The 12500-nt window shown below is 47.0% G+C and overlaps 1 long non-coding RNA gene across 2 annotated transcripts in view; it reads right to left on the bottom strand.

The window, feature by feature from the left end:
- The window catches only part of LOC125297510, a 147214-nt gene that overhangs the window by 60245 nt on the left and 74469 nt on the right, over window positions 1-12500 (bottom strand). For both annotated transcript variants that reach the window (XR_007194068.1, XR_007194069.1), the window contains exon 2: window positions 7796-8090. This is a non-coding gene — a long non-coding RNA (uncharacterized LOC125297510). The remainder of the gene's footprint in view (window positions 1-7795; window positions 8091-12500) is intronic.

The following is a 12500-nucleotide window of genomic DNA, read 5'->3' as shown; positions in this document are numbered from 1 at the left end:
GAAAACCGGTCGGGCCTTCCACGCTCCGATAAGCACCGTTTGATTATTTACACAAGCCGGGCTTATCTGGGGACACATATTGGTCATCCGCCCTCATGTCTCTCTGTCCATTCGCTTCTCTCTCTCTCTCTCTCTCTCTCTCTCTGTAAATCACTCTCTCCTCATCACCTCCCATCTCTCTATCTCTCTTTTAGTTACCCATGGAGTCTCATGTAGTTACCGTCACACACTTTGTAGTGCATCTGTTATTTGCTCTATCTCCTATCTCTCTCTCTTTCTCTCTCTCTCGCCCCATGCCATCGCACCTTCCATTTCTTTCCTGTCACCTGGCTGTCACACTATCCTCGTATCATTCTCCTCTCCTGTTCTTCCTCATTTCCTTCCTCCCCCCTCTCTCTCTCCCCCCTCTTTCTCTCTCCTCTCTTTCTCTCTCATTTCTCTCCTCTCTTTCTCTCTCTCTCCCTCCTCTCTTTCTCTCTCCCCTCTTTCTCTCCTCTCTTCCTCTCCTCTCTTTCCTCTCTTTCTCCTTTTGTCCTTCCCCCACATCACATTGCATCATGTCTTTCCTTTCCTCCCACCTTCTCCATACATTCTCTCTCAGCGTTCCTTTCTACCCCCATCCCCTCCTCTCCTTTTCTCTTCCCTTTCTTTGCCTCTGTAATCCCCCTCTTCTTGGCATTCTCTCTGCTGACTGATGCAGACAGACAGGCCCGCTGTGTGGTGGAATGGGCTTCCTCCAGCTGCCGGGATAGTCACCCCCGTCGCGTCTGTGTGATTGCAAATTGGCCAGGAAATAGGTACCCCCTTTTTAAAGTTAAACGCAGTGCTCTAGTGGCAGATGTGCACCACCAACCCCGCACCCACCCCCACCCCCCCCCACACACACACACACACACACACACACACACACAGACACTGAGACAGCTGCTGGTACCACACAGAGAGGACGCAGGCGTTTTGGCAGGTGCCACAGGGGCTGGCGCTCAAGATTAAAAAACGAGGTGCCCGCCGTCTTAATTAGGCGCCCAATCAAAGCAGTCGCCGTCAGCTCAGACTCGTCACTCTCTCTCTCTCTCTTAACTCCCGCTCTCCCTCCTAAACTTCTTCCAATTCCAACACTCATTTTCTCATTCTCTCTCTCTCTCTTTCCTCCTTCCCTCTCTCTCTTTCTCTCTCTTCTTCTTCTCCTCTCCTCTCACACCTGTGTCTTTCCCTCTCTTTCTTGTTCTCAGACTGCCGCTGAGGGGCAGGAGCAGGTACGTCAACGTGGCTACCTGTCAGAACACGCAAGTGACAACCAGATGCCAGGAAAGAGAAGAGGAGGAGGAGGAGGAGGAGGAAGAGGAGGAGGCGGCGGTAGAGAGGGGCGTCCATCGAGCTGTGCCATGCCACCATTTCCGTCCGATGCTCCACTGAAGCATGGCACACTGCCAGTATGCTTACCTCTCCTCACACGCCTTTTTAAATAAAGTGTACAGTGTCTGAGGATGACTGACAACTGTAGGAAACTGGCATATCTCTGGGACTTACTTCAACACAATACACGACTCAGAACCACAGGAGCCAAAGAGAAATGAATTATTTCAGCGTCTGCTCGAGGGAGATAAAGCCACATTAGTCCGTCTGTGACGTGACTGACATTAATGTCAGAGTTGAGTTTTTTTCCTTTCTTTTTCTCAGACGTTTCGGTGTGATCACTCGACGCTCTGATTCATCTGTGTGCTTGCTTTTTAAGCCTTTGATTATTAGCGGCACAAATCTTGATTGTGTGCATCTGTGGTTATTTTTGTTTTCCTTGAAGTAATGCTTAACATTAGTGGTTTGATGAGCATGAAGATGAATGGTCTCATATGCACTGGCCTCTAATAGATTGCTGCAACACTGGTCTCATATGCACTGGCCTCTAATAGATTGCTGCAACACTGGTCTCATATGCACTGGCCTCTAATAGATTGCTGCAACACTGGCCAAGGGAAATTCTCCCTTGTGACACTATTTGGACCAGCTTGGCTGCACACATAAGATGCTATACGCAAATACTGTCACAGCCATAAAGCACGAGAGACCATGAGAGAAGCATTTTATATTTTATTATATAGCATTTTGTATTCCAATACTTCCAATACTTACGTTACTTATGCCTCTGCAGTTTCCAGTACATCTACAAGTTACTGTAACAATGGTTTCAATTGGTTTCATTGGCTCACACTATATGGTATAACTATGTCACATTTAATCCATAAGATAGAACAGCAAAGCTCTAGTACTTCTCTACACAAATCTACTTTAAAATGTTATTATATTGAGATAAAGTAAGTTGACTGAAAATCTATTTGTCTGTAACTATTGTGACTGTAGCTGATGGGATAAGAAGAAGGTAAGGTAAGTGGGTAGAGTTTAAAATGTCCATTTTGTGTGTGTGTGTGTGCGTGAGTGCATGTGTGTGTATAAGTAAGTATATATACTCTTTTGATCCCATGAGGGAAATTTGGCCTCTGCATTTATCCCAATCTGTGAATTAGTGAAACACACTCAGCACACAGTGAACACACAGTGAGGTGAAGCACACACTAATCCCGGCGCAGTCAGCTGCCTGCAACAACAGCGGCGCTCTGGGAGCAGTGAGGGGTTAGGTGCCTTGCTCAAGGGCACTTCAGCTGTGCCTACTGGTCAGGGTTCGAACCGGCAACCTTCCGGTTACAAGTCCGAAGCGCTAACCAGTAGGCCACGGCTGCCCCACACGGTGCGTGTGTGTGTGTGTACAGTTTCCCCCACTTCACCTATCTGGTTTCATCGCTTCAAATGTGTTCCAAAGCAGTTGCATAAGCACATCTAGAGTAAGCATAGTCTCTGTGGTGAGACAGATGCGCTTGACAGGGATATAGGAGCCCTTCGAGAAGAGGACAGATGTACTTGGGTATGCAAGAGTTGCCTTCATGCTGAAACAGCAGTGGGAGTTTCCCCAGAGGAGATGTCACCATTGATGTAGTGCCAAGACACATCTCTATACTTAAACAAACAGCCAACCCAGCACAGTATGAATAGCTCAATCACATGACGAACTATAAGGAGCGAAAACTTTATAAACAATCTATGTTTAGTGTGTGTCCGACGTTACATATGTAAATCGTAGGCGTATATATGCTGTGAAAGCTGTGCTTGCTGAAGGTAAACACTGAACATCTGTCCTTTTTGAATTGAAGTGTAGGGCATCTTTACCCTAGTCAAAAAATGGCTGAACGTGCATTCCGTCTCAGGAGAAAACGTTTTGAAAGTTTTGTCGAAGAAAAAAAACTTTCGCTCAAGAAAAACGATGGAAAGAATCTGTCCCAGAAGGCAGAGATGACCTTGAGATGACCCCAGATGGAGGTATCCTCGCGGTCATCGCGACGCCGCAGACAGCGGCGGCTGTGTTAGCAAAAGCTCCGACTTAGCGTGTCCACTGTGGTGAGATCACACAGAAGGGCCAATGATGCAGAAAAAAGCTCCGGGCTACGACTGTGCGATAAGCCATGCTCGGATAGATAGCACACGTCAGAGGAGCGAGAGAACGGAGAGAGGGAGAGAGAGAGGGGAAGTGGAGGTAGGGAAAAGAGGGTTGGGAGAGAGGTAACGCCAGGTGAGGCTGTCTAGACGCATGAGTCTCAGGAGCCGGTGCGCGCACGGTCCTCTGAGGTTTATGGATGAGGCAAAGCACGTGGAGCCTCTGGGAACCAGATTAAGGTTTTTCGAGCTGAAGGCAAATCTGGCAGGTCCTGCCAGCAAAAGTTGAGGGGAACAAAAAAAGTCAAAGAACAAAAAAACAACTGCGAACAGGATAGAGAGAGAGATAGAGAAAGAGAGAGAGAGAGTGAGAGCAAGAACCCTCTAGTCAAAGCCTCAGTCATATTTAAGAATTCCAGTACGTCACCTGGGTGCAATGAAAGTGAACCAGATATAAAAAAACAAATCCAAAAGACATCTTTCATTTCTTTGAAAGCACAATCGCTTCAGTCCCCCTTGTCATCTCTGTCTTTCTTTCTTTCTTCCCTCTCTCTCTCTCTCTCTTTCTCTCTCTCTCTCTCTCTCTCCTCTCTTCTCCTTCCCTGCCTCGCCTGCCCCCAAACACCACCCACCCCCACCCCCTCTAAGTGCCCGTGCCTCATTCTAGTCAGCTTCTGTCAAGAGGAAGAGAGCAACAGAGAGAGTGAGAGAGAGTGAGAGAGAAAAGAGAGACTGCGGGGAGGAATAGGGCTATAAAATATGCAGGAGGGTGGCAGGCACAATCCTACAGGATTCGATAATAAAAAAGGCTAATGTGATTAGCATGGCTAATGCAGATGAGGCGGCAGGACGGGAACCACCACCGCGCTCAGTGCCTTCTTATCCCCCTCCCAGGAAATCAATATGCTTGGAGATCAACGTCCTGCGGGATTCTGGGATTTGCCACCCACCCCACCTTCCATCTATTATTACCTCCCTTTGTCAAATTTGTACGTGAAATGAGCCTTTGCCGAACAAAACAACACAGACGCACAAAACTGGACTCCAAAAACAAAACGAGGCCAGGCTGTGAGCGGGATGCAATAAAGGGAAGGCCCAGAGAAGTCCGCCGAGATGGCGGGTTTTTGGCCGGGATTCCACGCTAGACTGGAGCCCAGAGGAAGAGGACTGGCTGGGTTTTCTGGCAAAGGTGCGGCTTTGGGAGGGTGGTGGTGGTGTGTGTGTGTGTGTGTGTGTGGGGGGGTGCTACAGCTTACCGGACGTTTCTCCCCGGAGTGTTGATGGATTGCTGCCTGGTGGACCCTGCTGGGGACCCGAGTGAAGGGCCACTCAGGTAGGCTGGCACTACAGGAGAGGGCAATCCTCCTCCATGCCCTGGCTCTGATTTGCCAACCGCAAAAACACCCAACCAGTCAAACCGGACAAAACGTGAGAATAAAGAGAGAGGATTAAAAAATAAGAGCTTTGCCACCCGTGTTTTTCTGTGCCTACAGAGCCAGGGATTTCTGCAGCCAATTCAATTGAAGTCGGTTGTTTTGGTTGGTTGAAGTCGGTTGTTTTGTGAACTGGTCGCTGGTAAGAAAATATGCTCTTTGGACTAGCTGACAACGCCTGCTGATTGAACCTGTTATAGGAGGATGGTTGGCTCATCAAATCAGACGACAGAAAATGTGTTGGCTTTAAAAAGAAAAAATAGCAGCAATTTTCTTTACTCTTTACTATTCCGTTGCAGTGAATGTTATCTGGCTAAGAAGACACTTTGGTTCTCAAAATCCTTTTGGAGCCCCTTTGCATAATCTTTCATCTATCCACCACAGGCTTGCGCAGAATTGAATTGAAACTGGCTCTTAAATTCCAGTTCAATTCTTGAATTTTACTTGCATTTCAATTGAGGTAGCAAACAGGAAGCAGAATTGCAATTCGAATTGTGCACAACCCTGATCCACCCTCCATGTACACACAAATAACCTGATGAAAATAGGTGCATTCAGGACAGGAGTGGCACTGATGGAATCAGTTAGGACCGAGGAGCAGAATTGACGATCCCTGGCCTTGTAAGCTAACATGATGCTGCTGAGATTATGACTAGGTACACTAGAAACCAGTCTGTGCCAGTATGGAGCTTGGAGCTCCTTGCTGATTGGTCAAACACACCAGTGTGGTCAGTGGCACTAGGTCAGCGAACAGGTGAGGGGAGAAAAGAGGAGCCCTTGTCTTTCCTCGCTCTGCATTCTGTTTTCCGGAGGATCAGAGCCCCCATTCCAAGTATGCCAGCGGTGTCAAGCCACACGTAGCCAACCCACGAGCGGAGAGGCTCAGCTGGGTCTGTCGGCAAGAAACCACTGGCAGCTCAAAGGAGCTAGAATCTACTTGAAGAGACTTCAGGGATGAAGCACTGTGGAGAGAATAAAAAAAAAACCTTTTCCACATTTTTCTTCAGTCAAAGCCATTTGTAGTGCGAGAGTGACACAGCTGTGGAACAGGTGGAGGCTTGAAGCTGCTGGCTGGGAGAACCGATGGAAGAGTTCCCAGTGACAAAATGGCTCCGGTGTCTTTTTTCAATCATTCTACAAAGGGGTTTGAATGAACGCCATTTGAGCTGACTGGCATTACTTCAACATTTTTCTTAACCCCTCTGTAGGGAAGTTTCTAGAAAGGGATTAAGGAGAATTTCCATTTAAAAGGTATCTTAATGCAGAACTAAGCTCTGTCCAGTAGTATATGCCCTGGGGTGTATCCTACAGTAGTCCACAGTGGAGAGATAACATTAATCCAACAGCTAGACAAAGGAGTGACACCTAGGAGCCCTCAGAAACCACAGACTGCTACATCACAGCAGGCTTCATTTTTATAGTTGGTGTGAGTTTATCATTTGATAGTGTAATTTCATTATCTACAATCTATTCTGTAAATTGTGTTCCATCGTAAGACCAAAACACAGTGAGGAAATGCATCAAATGAAATGACTTATCAGCTGGCAGCACCATGTTCCATAAGGATGAAAACATTCATATATGTTCCATAAAAATGCTACATCCTAGATGTAGTCTAAGTCCTGCTAGTTTTTTCATTGAGCTTGAACAAAAAAATGTTATAATGAATTTAACATTGTAGCGAGAAATGTACAAATACATCATTAAAATGTGTATTAACCTCCTATAACACATCTATAAATGATTTATAAACACCTCGTGAACTAGCTTGTTAAACCTCCTAGCCATGAGCACTATTAGCAGGGCACCGAGGCTCTCTGTTTGAAACGTCACTGCTCAGTGTTGCATGAAATAGTTTCTCAATGCCGGCGGGCAGCAGAATGAATAACAACCCCAGGTGGCATCTGCAGTCGCTGCTCCTTGCGGCTTTCCTCGCTAGCCCTCCCAGATCCAATCCTCTCGCTTTAAATCAGGATAAAATAGCGCCTGTTCTTTCTTTCTTTCTTTCTTTCTCTCACAAGACAAGGGCCCTTCCATGTCCACTTTTGCTACAACATGACTAACCATTGTGTTTGCTCATTCCGTTGTCCCTTGGGATCCTGCCATGTCTGATTTGAATGTGCCCTCTAGGTCTTCTCTCTCCTCTGTAGATGATATCCTACACACATTTGTAAGTCCCTATGCAGGAGGACCTTGGGATTCCCAGAGGGATTCTAACATCATGAGATATTTCTCACGGATTATGCAATAGTACTGTGAGAAGCTGCTAATACTGACTAATACTGACTTGAATTTAATAAACGACTTGTCTCTATTTCTGGTACGCCTCAGCTTCTATGAAGGCTTCTCTCTGGGCTAGTGGAAGAACAAGTAGAGAAAGATGCTAACAGAACTAGCTGATTGTGGGCTTACTTCCAAAGGACAAGTAGAGAAAGATGCTAACAGAACTAGCTGATTGAGGGCTTACTTCCAAAGGAACATATACTCTGATAAACTGTTAACATTGACAGTAGACACTAAGTCACCATGGATAAAAGCAGCTGCTTCATCAAAGAATGTGTCTGAACAGAATGTAAACAGAGATTTCATGGCACCTTGTAGAAAAGAAGTCGAAATTGTACAGATCAGTCTCTCACCGGTAAAGGTATTAGCCAAAATACATCAGGAGGATTATTTTGGCTTTGTGTCTTTATCAGCGTTTGACTGAAGCCGTTTTAACTTGAAGAGGATTGTCATTGTGTGCACTCATGTTTTAGCCATTTTCATCCCCAATCGGTGACATTCTCCAAAGTTTCATGGAGACTTTTTTTTTTTTTTCATATAGTGAGTTCTGTCGGTCAAGCAAAGAATTCCAGTGAGAGAGTGGTGCGAGTTCTTACCGGTTTGAGCTAGTCACAGGTTCTTCTCTCCAAAGGTGAAGGGCCCGGAGGAGACAAAGGCAGCTCCGGACAGCTTTTATCCCTCGCTGTTCTCGTCTCTCGTCTCTAAACGCACTGAGAAATCTGGCAGTTTGTCGACTGGTAGGTTGTCTATTGTGTAGTTCTGTTTTTCTTTAGCTCCCCAGGGCACAAATCAGATTTGACAGGCTAGCTGGACACTGTATGTCTGTCACCTGTATGACCACGGCTCACAACCACTTCTTACAGCGCTGCTGTCCTTGAGGTGTTCCCACAACTAGACAAAGAGAAAGACAGGGAGAGAGAGAGGGAGGGAAAAGAGAGAGAGAGAGAGATAAGTATTCTTGTAAAGGGATTAAAAATGAGCAAAACTGTTTCCTTTAGAGGTGTTTCCACAACACGTAAAAGGAGGAAGAGGAAGAAAGAGAAGAGGGATGATGGAGGACTGTTATGATACTTGAAGCATTATTGCACAAATGAACAAAACGTGCAAATTGAGATATGCAAAACTACCGCCCAATTTACTCTGAAGAAATTACATTTGTACGCACCACCACTTTGTGGCCCTGACGAAATACACAAGCTTAGATCAATCACCTGTGTTCATTTGCAAGCGGGGGTCTTGGAGCGCCGAGGTACATTTTTATCTTGTCGATTCAAACCACCAACTTCACTAAAGTCATTTAGTCATTTAATCTCCACCAAAAGTCGTTTAACCTTTTGGCCACCCTCGGGGTAATGCAATTGAGTTTTTATAATGACCAGTCACACAAGTACCAGAGATATGCAGACCTAACACAAACACACACACACACACACACACACACACACACTCAGACACACACACACACACTCAGACACACACACACACACACACACACAAATGAGCAAACACCAAAATACAGGCGGAATAAAAGGCAAACAAGGTCCTAGCAGCAAATGGAAACGAAACAAAGGCCTTGGCAGGGGTTTTGTTTGAGCAGCATGTGTGTGTTTGAGCAACATGTGTGTGTTTGAGCAACATGTGTGCACGTGTGTGTGTGTGTGTGTGTGTGTGTGTGCGATCAGAGAATCGACGGCCGAGACGATTAGATTCCTCCTAGTCCAACCCCCCAACTGTGAGCCCACCCTGTTTACATCGGCGAAGCAGATTACATTTACTACATTCACATTCTCCCTGCCGCTCGCACAAACACACCCCTACTGGGACAGCAAACGGACCAGGCCAGTGGTCTCTTAGCCTGCACTTGGCAACTCAGGTAAGCACTAACTCAAATAGATGGGGGCATGGCAGCCTAGGATTCTGTAATTCCATTATTATTTTTTTCTGAATTTAAGACAGTTGAGTTACAATGTAGTTGATAAGTACCTGTTTGCAGGTCTGACTGAGTGGAATTTATTGAAATTGTAGTGCAGTTATTTACGTCATGGTACCAGACTCTGTCTGATGGCTGGGAAATAGCCATGATAGATGGAGCACAAAGTTTTGTTGGTAAAGAAATCAACGTTAAAATCTCAGTGCTTGAGACAAAAAATATCAACATTGAAAATATGCATGATGCATGTCGGCGTTTGATGTGTCTGACACAATGGATAGAACATAAGTTTGAAATTGAATTACCAAGGCATAAACATTTCACAACAACACACTGTGCTGGCAGTGTTCAGACCTTTGGTGTTTTTCAAGTCAACAGAGTCTTCTGATTCATCCCACGAACACGTCAGACTAATCAGAGTTATCAACTGTGTCACTCACAGACTGAGTTTCAAGTTGGAAAAAAAAAAACTCAGGAATATTCCTTTAATGAGTACAAGTGAAAAAGTTGAGGGAGAAAGGGAGAGGGATAAAGAGAGAGAGAAAGAGAGAGAGAGAGGAAGAGTGCTGACCAGACTGCAGAAAGAGAGGTGATGAAAAGAGAGAGAGAGAGGTCAAAACAGCAGAGAGATAGGTGAGGTGTGGGGAGCCCAGCAAGCAACTAAAGGAACAGGTAGGGGTGAGCCTAACATGCTCCTATTAGAGGAAGCAAAGTGAGGCAGGGGGGTGACAACGTCAGGGGAAATTAGAGGTGAGTGTCTCATAGTGAGAGAGAGTGTGCGGAAGAGAGAGGAGAGAGATAGGGAGAGAGAGATGGAAAGAGAGAGAGATAGGAAGAGCGGAAGAACCATAGTGTAAGGGACTTTCCTGCTGTCAATGAAGTTAGAAGTTAGAAAAACACTTGCTGATTTTTTTTTGCATGCAACCAAGTGGTAACTGGAGATTGGGTGGGGGAGGGATGGACAGAGGATGACAGAGGAGTGTTTGACTATTCAGCAAACAAGGAGCGAGGGAGGAAGAGAGAGAGAGGGAGAGAAACAAAGAGAGGCCACTGAGGAGCCGAGTGAAGTGAGGACTTTGGAGAGAGGGATGAAAATGATGTTTCGATCGGTGGCGCTGAGAGCCAATCAATGGGGCACAGGAGCATGACTGGACTGAGGAAGGAGGAGAGAGACAGCAGGAAGAGATTTGGCAGGGATGAAGGGAGGATGAGGAAGAAGGGAGGGTGGGGAAGACATAGAGGACAGAGAGAGGGAGAGAGAGAGAGAGGGAGAGAGAAGAGTGAGAGAGGCTGAATAACTCTCAGATGAAAGGGGGAAGCTGAGGTGCAATTAAGGACGAGGTCTTGACTGAAGACATAGAGGACACAGAAAGAGAGAGAGTGTGTGTGTGTTGGGGGGACTTTGTTGGATGAAAGCGCTGAGGCTGAGGACCAATTATGGATGAGGCCACGAGGAATGACAGGGACAGGTGTGGGAACGAAACAATCCAAGGAGCCCAAATGAACGAGAGGGTGACAAGAGATCAGAGAGGGACAGGGGGATGATGGAGAATGGTGTGGAGGAGAGGAGGAGGGGAGGAGAGGAGGGATGGTATGGGGCGCCGCATGTCCCCTCGCTCCCGGGTGAGCAGATCAAACCGCAGCCAGAGGGCTACAAAAGAGAGGGATGAAGACAGCCGAAAGAGAGCGAGAGAAAGAGAGTGAGCGAGCGAGCGAGCGAGTGGAGGTTCATAAAAGTGGACGAGTGGGCGGCCACGCGTCCGTCACCTGGCAACTCGTCCCTGGCAACCGCCCCTTCATTTCCCTGATGCTTGCATTTCTGCAAGTAAGCAAGCGTTCTCTCCCCCGCTCTGTTGACCATCTCTCAAGCAAGCGTTCCCTCCCCCGCTCTGTTGACCATCTCTCAAGCAAGCATTCTCTCCACTCACCCCCGTCCTGTTCATGGTGACCAGCTCTTCTGTTCATTCTCTCTGTTCACCCCCGTCCTGTTCATGGTGACCAGCTCTTCTGTTCATTCTCTCTGTTCACCCCCGTCCTGTTCATGGTGACCAGCTCTTCCACTCATTCCTTCGACTCATCATCTCTCTTTCCCTCCTTTTGGAAACTAAATTAAACTAAACTAAACTAGACTAAATTAAACTTTTCCTCTCAACCTTTCAAATTCTCTCAAATCCTTTGAAACTCTCTAAACCACACCATAGCGCATTGCTCTGGTCCCATGATGTTCTAAACCACACCATAGCGCATTGCTCTGGTCCCATGATGTTCTAAACCACACCATAGCGCATTGCTCTGGTCCCATGATGTTCTAAACCACACCATAGCAAATACAGTAGTTTTTCTTCACCTCTGTCCCTTTAACCATCGTTTCCTTCTGTCCTTTTCATAACCCGTCAATCCATCCATCTCCATATCCACTCCCTAATGGCCCCCTCTCATTCTCCATATCCACTCCCTAATGGTCCCCTCCCATTCTCCATATCCGATCCAAATCGGCCCCCTCCCATTCCCCATATCCATTCCAAATCGGCCCCCTCCCATTCTCCATATCCATTCCAAATCGGCCCCCTCCCATTCCCCATAACCATTTCCAAATAGATTTCCAACCACTAAACTAAACATTTCCAAACCTTTTGAAGTCTTAAAAAAAAAAGTCTTAAAAACGAAACATCTCTATAATGGGTCCAACAGCCAGGCTACACTGGGTGCTCAATTGAAGTGTTCCGTTCGAAGAGTGTAAAAATAGCTTAAGAAGACGGGTCTAATTCCTTCGAATGTTCGCAACACTAGTCTACTCTGGTGTTGTCAGTTGAATTGATTACAGTGAAAGCTGTTGCAGTGTGGACGCTCGACGAATGGAACGCTTCAGTTATGTGCCCGGTAGCTGCCTGTAATAGTCTCTCTCTCTCACACACACACACACAAATAAACACACAGACAGACACACAGACACACACACACACACACACACACACACACACACACACGCGCGCCTCTCCCTATCCAGCATACTTCTCCGGCCACAGCAGTCAGACTGGGCTTGCGATGCGTCGCTGGAAGCCTACCTCAATCATATCACCGCCTTGTGCGTCTCGCCACACACCATCACTGCCTTGTGCGTCGCGCCACACACCATCACTGTCATCGCCTGTGCCAGCGTCGCCTGTGCCAGCGTCGCCACGCCGCGTGCCGAGGGGGGGACAACTTCTCCACAACCCGCTACGTGGCCACCGGCTAAAGGCTCCGCGCTCGCTCGCTCTCTCTCTCGCCCCCGGCGCTGCTGGGCACGGCTGTCCGATTCCCCAGCGCTTGCCGACCGAGACGTCGTCCGACCGCAGGACAAACAGCATCAGGGCCAAATCAGTATGTAT

This window comes from Alosa alosa, chromosome 7 (genome assembly GCF_017589495.1).
Source record: "Alosa alosa isolate M-15738 ecotype Scorff River chromosome 7, AALO_Geno_1.1, whole genome shotgun sequence".
In the NCBI taxonomy this organism is placed as follows: domain Eukaryota; kingdom Metazoa; phylum Chordata; class Actinopteri; order Clupeiformes; family Clupeidae; genus Alosa; species Alosa alosa.
The sequence above is the reverse complement of the archived record's forward strand: the minus strand, read 5'-3'. Positions and strand labels throughout refer to the sequence as shown.